The sequence below is a fragment of the Saccopteryx bilineata genome, chromosome 2, assembly GCF_036850765.1.
Source record: "Saccopteryx bilineata isolate mSacBil1 chromosome 2, mSacBil1_pri_phased_curated, whole genome shotgun sequence".
Taxonomy (NCBI): Eukaryota; Metazoa; Chordata; class Mammalia; order Chiroptera; family Emballonuridae; genus Saccopteryx; species Saccopteryx bilineata.
The window spans coordinates 94748347-94764835 of NC_089491.1; the positions used below are offsets into that span (position 1 = coordinate 94748347).

Here is a 16489-nt window from a genome sequence, read left to right on the forward strand (position 1 = left end):
CCTCACAACTTAAGGCCAGAGAGAGGTTTCACATCCCTGTGGTGCAGAAACCTCCTGAAATTTGCTGTTTTCTAAAGGGACAGAGGGCAAACACATGTGCTTCCAATCAGAGGCAGTGCACAGGTCAGTGTTTCAGATAATGGCTGACCACTCAGTGGGGAAACACACACTGTAAACACTGGCAGGAGTGCACTGTCGCTATCAGCCTGGCAAGCTTCTAGTTTGGCAACCAGCCTGAGGACAACAGGGGAATGCAGAGGCCCCAGCAGATCCCTGAGAGAATGGTAAAAGTCACCTTCTCGGGGACAAGAATGTGGAGGCCCTGCCACAGTCTCACAGGTGCACACCTTCACCTGGCGGTGCCCATGCTAGAAGGAGACCCCACAGAAATTCTTGTAAATTTTTAAAGATGCATTCTTGAAACTATTTATCAGAGCACTGAGGAAACAGGTGGGATTTGGGGAGAGGGAAGGAAAACAACTAACATTCATGGAGAGAGGATGGGATCTACCAGACCCGGTCCACATGCACAAGGGAAGCTGAACAGCTGCTAAAGTGGGTGCAGGGTCTCTACATGCTGACAGAAAAGACCTCAGGGTTCCCCTCACATCGGCCACATGGAAAAGCTGTTTGCATTCAGTATCCCATCTGTTAGACTCCACATATGTGTTTTTAACCGGCACTATACATGTGTGAAATGGCATAAAACTGTATAGAGAGAATCCTAAAGATTCCACCAAAAATCTACCAGAACTGATTCTGAATTCACTAAAGTAGCAGAATACAAAATAAATATGGAGAAATAAGTTGCATTTATATACACCAATAATGAACTATCAGAAAGAGAAACTATTTAACCAGTAATGTAAAAGATCTCTACTCAGAAATATATAAGACACTGAGGAAAGAAACTGACTTAGTCTTGGCCAGAAGTCTCAGTTGATAAAGCAACTTCCAGAAGCTTAGACATTGCCGCTTGGACCCTGAACAAGGCATGTACAGGAACAGATTAATGTTCCTGTCTCTTTCTCTCCCTTTCTTTTCTCTCTAAAATCATTAAAGCAACTTTTAAAAAAAATTGACTAAGACACAAATAAGTAGAAACATATACCATGTTTACAGATAAGAATCAACATGGTTAAAATGTCCATACTACTTAAATCAAGCTATAGATTCAATGCAATTGCTACCCAGATACCAATGGCATACCTCACAAAACTGAAACAAATATTACAAAATTTTACATGAAATCCTAAAAGACCTTAAAAAGCCACAGAAACCTTGAGGGGAAAAAAATTGCTACCCAAAATCAAATTAGAATACAAAATCATAATAATTAATACAACATGGTACTGGCAAAACAATAGGCATATAGATCAATGGGAATCAAATAAAATAGAGATTTCAAAAGTAAACCCATGCCATTATGGTCCATTAATATCTGACAAAGGAGAGAGACCAATGGGGTAAAGATAATCTATTCAATAAACGGTGCTGGAAAAATTGGACTGATATACACAAAAAATGGAAGTAGACCACTTTTTACACCATAAGCAAAAATAAATTCAAAATAGAAAAAAGAATTAAGTGTTACATTAAAAAGTGGAAAAATTGGCCCTGGCCGGTTGGTTCAGCGGTAGAGCATCGGCCTGGCGTGTGGGGGACCCGGGTTCAATTCCTGGCCAGGGCACACAGGAGAAGTGCCCATTTGCTTCTCCACCCCCCCCCCCACCTTCTTCCTCTCTGTCTCTCTCTTCCCCTCCCTCAGCCGGGGCTCCATTGGAGCAGGGATGGCCCGGGCGCTGGGGATGGCTCCTTGGCCTCTGCCCCAGACGCTAGAGTGGCTCTGGTCGCGTCAGAGTGACGTCCCAGAGGGGCAAAGCATCGCCCCCTGGTGGGCAGAGCATCCGCCCCTGGTGGGCGTGCCGGGTGGATCCCGGTTGGGCGCATGCGGGAGTCTGTCTGTCTCTCCCCGATTCCAGCTTCAGAAAAATAAAAAATAAAAAAATAAATAAAAAAGTGGAAAAATTTTGGAAGAAAACATAGTAGTAAAATCTCTATATTACTTATAGCGATATTTTTTCCTGGTATATCTCCTAGGGCAAAAGAAAAAAGAAAAAATTAACAAATGAGACTATTTAAAATAAAAATTCTTTTGTTCTTTTTGGAGAACAAAAGAAACCATCAACAAAATGAAATGAAGACACACAGAATAGGAGAACATATTCACCAATGGTACATCTGTGGAGATTAATATCCTAATTTTTTAAAGAACTTATGAAACTCAACACCAAAGATACAAACAGTCCAATTTTAAAAATAAGCAAAAGACCTGAATAGATACTTCTCCAAAGACAACATATAATTAGCTAATAGACATGTAAAAATATGCTCAATGTCACTAATAACCAGAGAAAAACAAGTTGAAACCACAATGAGATACCACCTCACACCTGTCAGAGTAACCATCCTCAGTGTATCAACAAGTGTTGACATAAATGTGGAGAAAAAGTAACCCTCGTTTCACTCTTTAGTGGAATGCAGACTGGTGCAGCCACTGTGAAAAGCTGTATGGAGTTATCTTCAAAAATTAAAAATGAAACTGCCTGTTGACCCACCAATTCCTCTTCTGGGAATATATTCGAAAAAACACAAAACACGAATTAAAAAGAATATATGGACCATTATCTCCACTGAGACATTATTTACAATAGATAAGATTGAGAAGCAGCTTAGTGCCCATCAGTAGATGAGTCGATAACCAGGCTTTTCTTTACATTTACACAATGTAAATCTACTTGGCCATTGAGAAAAAGGAAATCATACATTTTGCATAGCATGTCGGCCTAGGGTATAATTCTAAGTGAAATAAACCAGTCACAGAAAGACAAATACCTTATGATTTCACTCATATGTGAAATCCAATAAACAAAATAAGTTAACAACCACAACAGAGACAGACTCATAGACACAGAGAACACACTGACAGCAGTCAGAGGGAAAGAAGGCTGGGGAGCTGAGTTAAAAAGGTGAAGGGATTAAACAACAACAACAAAATTAAACTAAAAACCCATAGAGAAAGACAAGAGGATAGTGGTTACCAGAGAGAAAGGGGTGTTGGGGGTAGAAGAGAGCCAAGGGGTGATACATGGCAAAGGAGTAAGACTCGACTTGGGCTGGTGAACACACAGTACAATATATAGTTGATGTATTACATAATTGTATACCTGAAACCTATATAATTTTATTGACCAATAACACCCCAATAAATTCAATATGTACTTAAAAACACGTAAAAAATAAAAACTTTTGCATCTCAAAAGATACCATCTAGAAAGTGCAAAGTCAGCAGAGAAATGAGGTAAAATAATTGCAAGTCTTATACCTTGAAAGAAACTTTTATCTAAGATATTTAAAAAACACTGACAAGTCAAAAATAAATAACCAGCTTAATTTTAAAAACAAGTATTGGGGCTGAAAGAGAGCATAAAATTCACAATAAAACACATAAAAATATGCTCAACAACATTAGTAATTAAGAAACTGCAAATTAAAAAAACAAGGGGACACTTTCATATCCAATAAAGTGGCTAATTATTTTAAAAACAGAAAATAAAAAGTTTTGGTCAGTGTTGTAATAGAAACTTTCAGCATATGTTGATTATATAAAATGACACATTCCCTTTGGAAATCAGTTTGGACTTATGAACTGTTCTCCCTGTAAGTCTAGTACCCACCAAGCACCATCAATAGTTAGTACAGTATTATTGACTATTTTCCCTGTGCTATAATTACAGCCCCATAAATATTTTGTAACTACCAATTTTTACTTCTTAATCCCTTCACTTTTTTCAGTCTCCCAAGCACCCTTCCATCGGGCAACAATCAGTTTGTTCTCTACATCTATGAGCCTGCAAATGTCTAACCACTACTTGGCACACTTGAAATTAAAATAAGTGAATATTGAATGTAAACTGTAATTTAACTATAAAATTTAAAAAATGAATAAAAAAAGAACAGTTTGTCAGTTCCCAAAAATATTAAGCGCACTGTTACCATGAGATTCAGCAATAATACTCCTAGGTATCTACCCAAGAGAAGTGAACAAATGTTCATAGAAGTACCACTAACAAAAAAATGAAAAAAAACAAAATAGCTATTTACATGAACAAAACATGGATGTCCTCATAAAGAAATATTATTTGATAGTATATAATAATATCCTACATAATTTTATTGCTCAGAGTCACCCCAATAAACTCACAAAAATAAAATAAATAGAAATAATATTTGGCAACAAAAGGAACGATGCATTGATCCACGTTACAGCATGGATGCACCTTGAAAACTTAATGCTAAGTGAAAGTGTCTACTCACAAAAGGTTGTATAATGTATAATTTAATTCATATTAAATATTCAGAATTTAGTAAATACATAGAAAGAGAAGGTAGATTAATCATTATCCGAGGCTGAGGAACAGGACACATAGTGAGTGAGTGCTAATGCACATGGTGTTTCTTTTTAGGGTAATGATGATATTTTATAATTAAAGAAAAGTGACAGCTTTATAAATCTGTAAATACACAAAAACCACTGAGTTCATCTTTTAAATGGCTAAATTTTATAGTGTATAAATCATCTTAATAAAGCTAAAATTTCAAAAAAATCCCTATAAGCTAAATATCTATTTAGATAGAATATCTAGATAGATATCATAATTTCTGTATTAAATGAAAATCACTATTTCTGTACTAAAACATCACTAATTGAAAGACAAACAGCTGTTACAACTATTCACCCAGTTGCACAGTGCTGTGAGAGCTGTGAACAGGATATACAGGGCACAACACGTCACCCAGTGAAAGTAGAGAGAGGAAGTGGAAATGGTTTAGGACTGAGTATGGAAGGATGAGCTGTCATGAGCTAATGAAGGAAGAAAGCAGTGTGTATAGCAGCATGGTTTGAAAATGAGAAATGAACAATTTGGCAAAGAGAATTATAGAAAAGGTAGAATTTTATTAAGAAGTGAGAAAATTCAGTGAAGAATTTTGATGAAAGGGGGATTCTACAAATACGCTCATTAAGAAAAAAAGGCTCTTGAAGTACAGAACCTGGTAAAAACAGAAACAAGCAAGTAAGCAGCATCAAAGCTGTAGCATGAGGATTAGAAAAGCAAGAACTGAGACCTGTTGCTTTGAAACTTTATTTACATTATGCTTCTTCCAATAACTTTTAGTTAATGTTCACTTTTCTAAATGTGGATACTTATCCTTAGTTTCCCCAACTCCAGAGAAATATGCAGAATAAATAACCCAAAATACATTTAGTAAATAATGTCACTATTTAGAGTCTACTAGAATTCCTTCTAGAAATTTCTGGTTGAATATATTTTCCCTTGTTCTAAAGATAAAGATATTTCTTATGAGTGTGTATACCAGTTCAATTTCACTAAACAAAAATCGTTTTTTGATTAAAATGACATTTAGTTAAGCCTTCTTTTCTTCACACATTTCTCTGTACTGGCAATAGCTGACATAATTTCCACAGTTAAATAGGAAAAATGAAAATAGATTATAACATCTGAACGTATTTAAAAAAGAATTTGTCAGGGGTTGGACCCAGGGCTCTGACAGGCCCGCTACCCCTGGTGGATAATACCCAGGGCAGGAGCTGCTGTGGGGTGGGGAGCAGAGTGCGGCGCATGAGAGAATGCGTTTCCAGTCATAACACAGGGATCACAACAAACACAACCACCGCAGAGGCATTATGGCATTACCTCTCCCATCAGCCTAGCAGCCCCCGAGGAAACAGACTGTCTGCTTTCACAGAAACTAATTGAGACTGAAGCCCTTTGGGATATTTGAAGAAGAAAAGGAATTGCAGCGTAGGATTTTAATTTTCAGAAAATTAAATAACCTGGTAAAAGGTTGGATATAAGAAATCAGTGAAAACAAGAATCTTCCACAATCTGTAATAGAAAAGGTTGGAGGAAAATTTTATGCATTTGGATCCTACAGATGAGTACACACAAAAGGTGCCGACATCGATGCGTTGTGTGTTGCACCAAGACATGTAGACCAAAGTGACTTTTCACCTCTTTCTATATGATAAGGTGAAATTGCAGAAGTAAAAGATGTAAGAGCTGTTGAAGGAGCATTTGTACTAGTTATCAAACTGTGTTTTCATGGAATAAAGATTGATATTTTATTTGCAATATTAATACTGCAGATGTAGATATAACGATATCGTCTTATATCTACATTTTTAAGCATAATGTCACCTCGTAAATTCAAGTCTTCTGGAATCGTCTGCAGTATCGTGGCTTTTCAGCATTTGCCATATTCTCCCTTTAATCTATATACAGACAGCAAATATTTCCTTACGGTGTTTCCACTATAAAGACTGCGGTCTTAGGGACAAATGCTGATGAAATATTTCAGCACTTCCTCCTTCTTCAAAGACTTGTATGTCAACATAGAGCTCCATGTTTTATAGGACATACTCGAGCTCACTCCATGATCACTAGAGCTTTACCACAAGGGAATGCCCTTGTTAATCAAGCTACCAAAAAGAAAATTATTTGGAGCAACCACGACAGTTCGAGCAATTCAGTCTCATACTATTCATCACCAGAACGCTGCAGCCTTGTATAAATAGTTTCGACTTTCTCGGGAAGCAGCACGGCAGATTGGAAAATCCTGTCCAAGGGGTCCTATACTACAATCTGTCCCTTAATTTGGAGTTAACCCTCAAGAACCCCTACCACGACAACTTTGGCAAATGGATGTTACTCATATACCTTCATTTGGCAAACAGTTCTATGTCCACGTTACAGTGGATACATATTCTGGATTTATAGTAGTAACTTCTGTCAGAACAGGAGAGGCTGCTAAGCATGTTATAGCTCATTGTCTGTATTCATTGTTCTATTATTGGATTTTCTAAACTGGTTAAACTGACAATGCTCCTGCATATGGAGCAAAAGCATTTACTGTATTTTGTCAAACCTGTCGAATTATGTGTATTTCTTACAATCTTTAAAGTCAAGGTATTATTAAAGTGTACCCAGTAAATATTTTAAGGTCAATTTAAAAAAATTTAAAAGGGGGTATTCATATCCTGGAACTCCTACGGGTCTACCATACCATGCTTTTTACTTAAAATTTTTTAAATTTCTTTCGAATGCTGATGAACAGGAGATGCCAAATCTTTTTCTCCTGCAAACTACTACCTTCTTTATTTCATCCAGCTAATAACACTGTTTTGTCTTTTTCCAAATAGCCCCAGATATATGGAAAAGATTTATATAGGCGGATGGGGATCCTCAAACCCCTCAGTGAAATCTTCTGAGCATGGCTTTTAAAATACCAAGAGGCAGAAAAAGCCCAATAGAGATCAGGGGAACTACCAGCTTTTAGGATATGCCCTTTGTCGGGAGCCAATCAAGGACTGCTGGCTGACAAGGTCACAGCAGGAGAAGACCCACAACTGCTGGCTGACAAGGTCACAGCAGAAGAAGACCCACAACTGCTGGCTGACAAGGTCACAGCAGAAGAAGATCAAAAACTGCTGATTGACAAAGTCACTGCAGTGAAGACCAATGGCTGCGGGGTGACAAAGTCACCACAAAGAATAGACACAACGATACTTCCCCCTTTGACTTTTTGAATTAATCTGGCCTTATATCCCCCCTTTTCTAGGTGTGTGCTATTATTTGTGGCACAGGGATAATAGTACCGTGCTTTCCCTGTAGATTCGTAGTAATTTCTTTGGAAATGAGACAGAAGGTGTAAGTTCCACAGAAAAGCCTGTAAGCCCCTTGAACTGGGCTCATAAACATAAGAGGCTGGCTATGATATCCCTCGTAAAGGGTTAAGTTTGTAGGCGAATTTTTTCTTAATCATGTTAGAAAGAATAGATTGTGACTTGTGAATGGGTAGAAGGCAGTGGCTGTGCACAGAGCACCTTTTGGCCTTCACTTAATTCATCATTTTTCCTCCCTAGCCCTTTCATGTGATAGAGTAGAGAAACTTTCCTTTCTTCTTGCTTATTTGATCTGCAGATAGTGGTACACTCTAAGAAGAATATAGTTAGAATTTACTAGTGTGTGAATATAGTAAATAAATAAAGTTTAACTAGACAATAGAATCTTAGGTAAAGTGTAATGGAATGGCCCGTTGCATGGCTTGGGATGGGAATGCAGTCAGCAAGAAAAGAATGTTTTGCTAAGAGACTTGTTTTATGACTAAAGGCAGTTGCTGGGCTTTCTCAGTGAGACACTCTCATGAGATTTATATACTTTCCCAAATTTCTTTCTTCAGATAATGAGAGGTATGGGGGGGCATCCATAGAAGCAATAGCAATTAATGCCTTCTGATATTATGTTGCTACTAAGCTATCTTGCAGGTGCACTCTATATATCTTTAAGCAAAAGTTACTCTTAATGTTATGTCAGTTTCTTAATAAGCAAGCCTTTTGAAGTCTTGTGAGAAAAGTTAGGACACTGCATAAACTCAAGGCCATTTGCCTGAGCAAGCGGTGGTCCTTTGCTACTCCCTAATGATTTTGTCTGTTAATCTCTCTCTGCCCCTTGACTCACAACAACAGTAAAGTTGAGTTATTAGTTAGTACTAATCCTTTAAAAGCTTTTACCAATGTTGTTATCACTATTCAAGTTATTTTTTAATTGTACTTTGAATGATTTGCCACCTGATTTGTAGTTTATAGATATAAATTAACTGTTATCTGGAAACATGTAAACATAGTGAAACAGAAGCAATGATTAATACCATGTAATTGTAACTTGGTGTGTGTGTATAAAAAAGGAGCTGTACTAGCATTTGGTAGAGATGCCTGGCAGTAAATGCTAACCGGAGAATAAAGAGAAAGAAAAGAATTCGGCTCTCTCACTCCATTTTCACCGACGCCGTCTCCTCCTGTGGGACCCCTGGATCCCCCCTGGAGCTGGACCCCGGCAGCCCTTAAAGGCTCCAACACCCCAAAGGGGTCTCATAGGATGCCATCTGGGTCCTGCTTTAATAGTGGAAAGGAAGGTCATTGAGCTAAAGCCTGCCAGACTTACATGCCTCTGCTGTGAGGAAACAGGGACACTGGAAGGTAGGCTTCTCCCTCGCTCCTCTAAGGGAGGGTTCAGTCTCTTCCAGCCCTGCTCCAGCCACCTATGACCTCACCTTGCCCAGAACGCTGGGATTTGCCACTGAAGGCTGAAGGTACCCAGGGCTATCGGCCCCATCTACGACACTGTGGACGAGCCTAGGGTATTTCTTCCAAAAAGCAGGTAAACTGATCTTATTTGCACAAGGGCCACTTAACTATGTCTTGCCTGAATAGTCAGGTTTTTTATTCTTCCCTCAAAGATCTCTGTTGTGGGTGTTGATAGTCCTATTTTCTGCTGCTTTGTTTAATATATAGTGTTTTCTTTATTCCTCCTACCTCAATGCCCCACTTATATTTCAGGCTGGGACCTACTCCTAATTTAGAGCTCTCTTCCCCCTTTTGCCAACTTCTATTAAGAATCTACCTTTGCTACCCAGCTTAGTGTATCCCAAGGTTCTCTTTACCAAGCCACAGTCGCAGAGCTCCAAGGAACAGCAACCTGGTCTCATCTCACCAGGCAGAAGAGAACAGAAGCTCCATATCCACACATGCAGCAGATGGCTTTTCCAGTCTACCTAAATCATTACCAGCTAGAAGCAGTGGTCATTGGGACTTGGACGTGAGCTGCAAAGTATAGAATGGTGACAACAATTCCAGTGTCATGCGGACTTTTCCTGGATGTGGACTTTTCCTGGACTCCTGCTCCTTGGGACAGCTCCTAACAGACTGAACTGGGATTGAGTTGCATTTTTCAGGGACTTGGCATGCTGTTGGGGCCAACTTGGACTTGGTGAACTTGTTAAGGACACTACTTTTTTATGGATTCTTGCTGTATTGGCCAAGAGTTAGCTTAAAGGCTTTAATCACTGTTAAAAAAAAATAGAAGACTGGATAAAGAAGATGTGGCACATATACACCATGGTATACTATTCAGCCATAAGAAATGATGTCATCGGATCACTTACAACAAAAAGGTGGGATCTTGATAACATTATATGGAGTGAAATAAGTAAATCAGAAAAAAACAAGAAGTACAGGATTCCACACATTGGTGGGACATAAAAACGAGACTAAGAGACATGGACAAGAGTGTGGTGGTTACAGGGGGCAGGGGGAGGGAAGGAGGGAGAGGAGGAGGGGGCGGGGCACAAAGAAAACTAGATAGAAGGTGACGGAGGACAATCTGACTTTGGGTGATGGGTATGCAACATAATTGAATGACAAGATAACCTGGACATGTTTTCTTTGAATATATGTACCCTGATTTATTGATGTCATCCCATTAAAATTAATTTTAAAATTTTATTAAAAAAATATATATAAAACAAACAAAAAATGTAGATATAAGATGGATAAGAAGTCTTAACAGTTGCAGGGTAACCAATGAAATATTACACTTAGTTCCAAACATTGACAACTTCAGGTTAACTCTGAGAGCTATCAAACTGTGGGCTGAATGCCACCCCATCTATTCCAATATATTAAGATTCCTCAGTAGTGTTTCTGGCGCTTTGCTTTAATTTAAAAAATTATTAACACATTGTTGACCAGTCATGAGTTAATTTGTGTTTGCACTTGCATTAGCCATTTCAATTTTTGAAATTCAGGGTAATCTAGGATTATTGTATTTGTAACTCTTTGCCCTGAGGGTTGAAGTTCAAAAAACAGCACACTGTTCTATATTCTCATGCAGACTCTCTTTTCTTCACACTCCTCCAGGTGTGAGACCACAAAATCAAAGGCACGGTAAACAAAAACAATCAATGTTGAGCCATCAAAACTTGGACTATCTTCTAAACTCTCACAGTTTGAAAATACATATCAAGGATATTGTAAAATCTTTCTTTGTCGTGTTTAATCCAACTAGAACTTATAAAGTGTGTATTTTAAAAAGAAAGTGCAGTGAAACCAGATATATTCACAAAACATGTTGCGAACCATTATATGTAGGTGATTGCTATACAGTATACCACACAAAAAAAATTACTAAAATATATAATATGTATAATATGTAGCAGATATGTACAAAGTTTCATTTAAATTTGTTATATATAAATAAAGTATACTGAAATTTATTTAGATTGTTTTCACTTTCATACCCAATTATGAAAAAATAGCTAGTGACATGAGATAACTTCTGCATAAAATTGTTGGTCAACAATGTGTTAAGTTGCATATTTACAGAGGAAACAAAGTGGGTCTGACTTAAAATTTATTTAGGATAATAGAAGTGTAAATTTTTCAAATGGTTTCAATTCTTTGCTTACTTTACAGCTGCTTATAGTATAATCTTAATTTCCCCAAAGAAAATGTTTTTCATAAGAGTATGATATTATATTATTATAAATTAATTCTACAAAATGTTTCACATCTTTCATATTTATTTTATATATCAAGTGAGTCCTTTATTCAATCTTTTGGTTTCATCGTTCTTCAGATCACTGCCAATTATGTAAATTTGGAAGTACTGCTGAATATATGAAAGTTTATATGTTGGAAATACATTATACAATTCTCAAAAAGCAAGTACTTCTTTATGTACTACATATATAACAATATAGCACATTGAAAATGCTAAAACATTGATATGCAAAGACATATGCACCCTCTTGTTTATTGCAGCATCTTTCACATTGGCCAAGACATAGAAACAACAAAAATGTCCCTTGACTGATGATTAAATAAAGAAGAAGTGATGCATATATACAATGGAATACTACTTAATCATAAGAAATAATGGCATATTGCCATTTACGACAACATGGATGGACCTTGAGAACATTATACTGAGTGAAACAAGCAAATCAGGAAAAGCTAAGAACTATATGATTCCACACATAGGTAGGATAAAAAACTGGGACTCGTGGACATAATAAAAGTGAAGTGGTTACCAGGGGGAGAGGGTGGGTGGGAGGGTAAGGTGGAACAAATATATGGTGACAAAAAAAATGATTTGAATTTTGGTGATGGACACACAACACAATCAACAGTTCAAATACAATGGAGATGTTCACCTGAAACCTATGTACTCTTATTGATCAATATCACCCATTACATTTAATTTCTAAATAAAAAAATAAAATACTACAATTAAGAAAATTACCCTACCAATGTATTGCATATATCTAGTGCAAATATTTCTTTTAAACAGGTGAACAAAGATATTCTCAAGAAAACAAACCTGAGTAACCTTGTTCCCAACAAATTTTACTTGAACTACAAGAATACTGAAAGCATTTGGAAGTGAAATATATAACAACAGTTGAGGTAATAATAAAAAAGGATGATAAATAATTATCTTGTATTGTTTGAGATGAGATAAAAAGTAGAAGTTTATGATAAGTCAGCGATAATTTAATGAATTTTGAAATTTTAAGAGAAACCATTTAAGAATGGTAGAAAAAGATATAATCAAAATGATAATATAGATGGTCAAATAGAATATTAAATAAAAATTTTATTAACTTAAGAGCATAGAAAAATGAAGAAATCAAGAAATGAGGAACAGAGTAACGTCAGCATGGGCAACCTTAGTGGAAATCCGAGAGGGTGTGTGCGACTCCCGAGGTGGCTGCTAAGATCTGTGATGATCGAGGCATTTCTGGAATTGGTCCAAGAGGGCTCACAGGCATGCACGAGCCCAACCAAGGTAATGGCAGTAGTGAAGGTGGGCTGGAGCCAGCAGCGCCTGAGCCCAAAAGCCCCGAGTAGCAACAGCAGTGGTGGCCTGGTAGACTACAAAATGGGAGCTAAAATGTCTAGATAGAAAAACACATGAAGTGAAGAAGTAGGCCACATCTAATACCATACCTCATCACTGAATTAAAGTACTGAGCCCAACAAGTAGCCAGCAATAAAGACAAAAGAAAGCGAATTTTAGGGTAACTTGAATGTTTAAAGTAACTTCTCCTAGGCCAAGTGTAGATAAAAGCAAGCCTAGGATATTTACAATGCAGCTGATATTTACAATGGCAACTGGACCCAGCAGAGGCAGACACAAGATCTGCATAACCTGTAGCTCCCAGAAAGTAGATAAAAAGCAGTCAAAGGCAGTGACCCCCACTGACCTGCCCTAGGCCCCAACCAGGGATTCCAGGACAACACAGACAAAATGGGAAGACAAAGAAGTGCAATTCAAACGACTCAGAAAAAGAGCCGTATGAGACGGATATAAGCAAACTACTGGAGGCAGAGTTTAGAATAATGATTATTAGAATGCTGAAAGATCTTAGAACAACAATGGATAGTCATAGTGAGCACATAAATAAAAAAATAACAAGTATTAAAAAAATTGAAATAATAAAGAACTAGTCAGAAATGACAAATACAATATCTGAAATGAACACTATACTAGAAGCAATTAAAAGCTGGGGGGGATGAAGCAGAGGATCAAATCAGTGATTTAGAAGACAAGATAAAAGAAAACATGGAAGCAAAGTAGCTAAAACAAAAAAGAATGAAAAAATCTGAGGAAACTCTAAGAGAGCTCTGCAACAATCTAAAGAGAAACAACATCTGCATCATAGGAGTTCCTGAAGAAGAAGAGAAAGAACAAGGGTTAGAAATATTGTTCAATCAAATCATAGCCGAGGAGCACAGAGAACTCCATCAAAGAGAAATCCACACCAAAACACATCATAATTAAAATAGCAAAGTTAAGAGATAAAAAGAAAATATTAAAAGCTGCTAGAGAAAAAAAGGCTATCACCTACAAAGAAGCCCCCATAAGAATGTCATCCAACTTCTCAACAGAAACACTTGATGCCAGTAGGAAATGACAAGAAATATTCAAAGTAATGCAGAACAAGAACCTACAACCAAGACTACTTTATCCAGCAAGGCTATTGCTTAAAATTGAAGAAGAAATAAAAAGCTTCCCAAACAAAAATAAATGCTCAAATAATTCATTACAACCAAACCAATGCTCCAAGAAATGTTAAGGGGTCTGTTGTTAACAGAACAAAAAAAGAAAAGTATATGATAAAAGAGAAATACAGCTTTAAAGAACAAAATGGCTATAAACAACTACATATCAATGATAACCTTAAATGTAAATGAATTAAATGATCTGATCAAAAGACATAGTGTAGCTGCATGGATAAGAAAGCAGGACCCATACATATGCTGTCTATGAAAGACACACATAAACTAAAGGTAAAAGAATGGAAAAAATATTTTATGCAAATGGAAATGAAAAAAAAGATGGGGTAGCAATACTTATATCAGACAAAATAGACTTTAATACAAAGGCTATATAATACAAAGAGATAAAGAAGATCACTACATAAAGATAAAGGGAGCAATCCAATAGGAAGATATAACCATAATAAATATCTACACAACTAATATAGGAGAACCTAAATATATAAAGCAGACATTGATGGATATAAAGGGGGAGATCTACAGCAGTACTATAATAGTAGGAGATTTCAATACCCCACTAACATCACTAGATAGATCCTCAAGAAATAAAATTAACAAAGAAACAGCAGACTTAAAGGACACACTAGATCAACTGGATTTAATAAATATCTTTAGAACCTTTCACCCTAAAGCAACAGAATATACATTCTTTTCAAGTGCTCATGGTATATTCTCTATGATAGACCACATGTTAGGACACAAAAGTGGTCTCAGCAAATTTAAGAACATTGAAATCATATCAAGCATTTTCACTGATCACAATGGCAAGAAACTAGAAATCAACCACAACAGAAAAACTGAAAAATATTCAAACACATGGAAACTAAATAGCATCTTGTTAAAAACTAACAGGTTAACAATGAGATCAAAGAAGAAATGAAAAAATTCCTAGAAACAAATGATAATGAACATAAAACAGCTTAAAATTTATGGGACACTCAAAAGCAGTCCTGAGAGGGAAGTTTATAGCACTACAGGCATTCCTTAAGAAGCTTGAAAAAGCTCAAATAAACAACTTAAACCTACATCTAAAAGAACTAGAAAAAGGCCCTGGCCGGTTGGCTCAGCGGTAGAGCGTCGGCCTGGCGTGCGGGGGACCCGGGTTCAATTCCTGGCCAGGACACACAGGAGATGTGCCCATCTGCTTCTCCACCCCTCCCCCTCTCCTTCCTCTCTGTCTCTCTCTTCCCCTCCCGCAGCCAGGGCTCCACTGGAGCGGAGTTTGCCCAGACACTGAGGATGGCTCTGTGACCTCTACCTCAGGCGCTAGAATGGCTCTGGTTACGGCACAGCGATGCCCCAAGATGGGCAGGGCATCGCCCCCTGGTGGGCGTGCCGGGTGGATCCCAGTCGGGTGCATGCGGGAGTCTGTCTGACTGCCTCCCCGTTTCCAGCTTCGGGAAAATACAAAAAAAAATAATAATAAGAACAGTAAATAAAGCCCAGAGGTCATAGAAAGAAGGAAATAATAAAGATCAGAGCAGAAATAAATGACATAGAGGCTAAAGAAACAATACAGAGGATCAATGAAACCAAGAGCTGGTTCTTTGAAAGGATAAACAAGATCGATAAACCTTTAACGAGACTACTAAGAAAAGAAGTGAGAGGACTCAAATAAATAAAATAGCAATGAGGGTGGAGAAATAACAACTGACAACATACAAAATATTGTAAGAAAATATTATGAAGAAGTGTATGCCAAAAAAATTAAACAACCTAGGTAAAAATGGACAAATTCCCTGAAACATATAATCTTCCAAAAATCAATCTGGAAGAATCAGAAAATCTAAACAGACTGATTACAACAAATGAGATCAAAACAGTTATCAAAAAATTCCTAAAAAACAAAAGCCCTGGGCCCGATGGCTTCATGGGTAAATTCTACCAAATATTCAAAGAACTATCTCCTATCCTTCTCAAATTATTTCAAAAAATTCAAGAGAAAGTAACACTTCCAAGTTGCTTTTATGAGGCGAGTATAATTCCAATTCCAAAAGCAGGCAAAGACAACACAAAGAATGAAAATTATAGGCCAATATCCCTGATGAATTTAGATGCTAAAATCTTCAACAAAATATTAGCAAACTGGATCCAGCAATACATGAAAAAAATCATACATCATGATCAAGTGGAATTTATTTTGGAAAGGCAAGAATGGTACAATATTCATAAATCAATCAATGTGATTCATCACATAAAGAAAAGGAAGGAGAAAAACCAAATGATAATTTCAATAGATGCAGAAAAAGCATTTGATAAAATCCAGCACACATTTATGATCAAAACTTGTAGCAATGTGGGAATATAAGGAACATACCTTAACATGATAAAGGCCATCTATAACAAACTTACAGCCAACATCATAATTAATGGACAAAGATTAAAAACAATCCTCCTAAAATCAGGAACAAGGCAGAGGTGCCCCCTTTCACCACTCTTATTTAACAT

General features: G+C 37.0%; 1 pseudogene; it reads left to right on the top strand.

The window, feature by feature from the left end:
• The first annotated feature begins 251 nt into the window (after nucleotides 1–251).
• LOC136322268 (poly(A) polymerase alpha pseudogene) lies at nucleotides 252–6235 on the top strand (annotated as a pseudogene).
• The last annotated feature ends 10254 nt before the right edge of the window (nucleotides 6236–16489 follow it).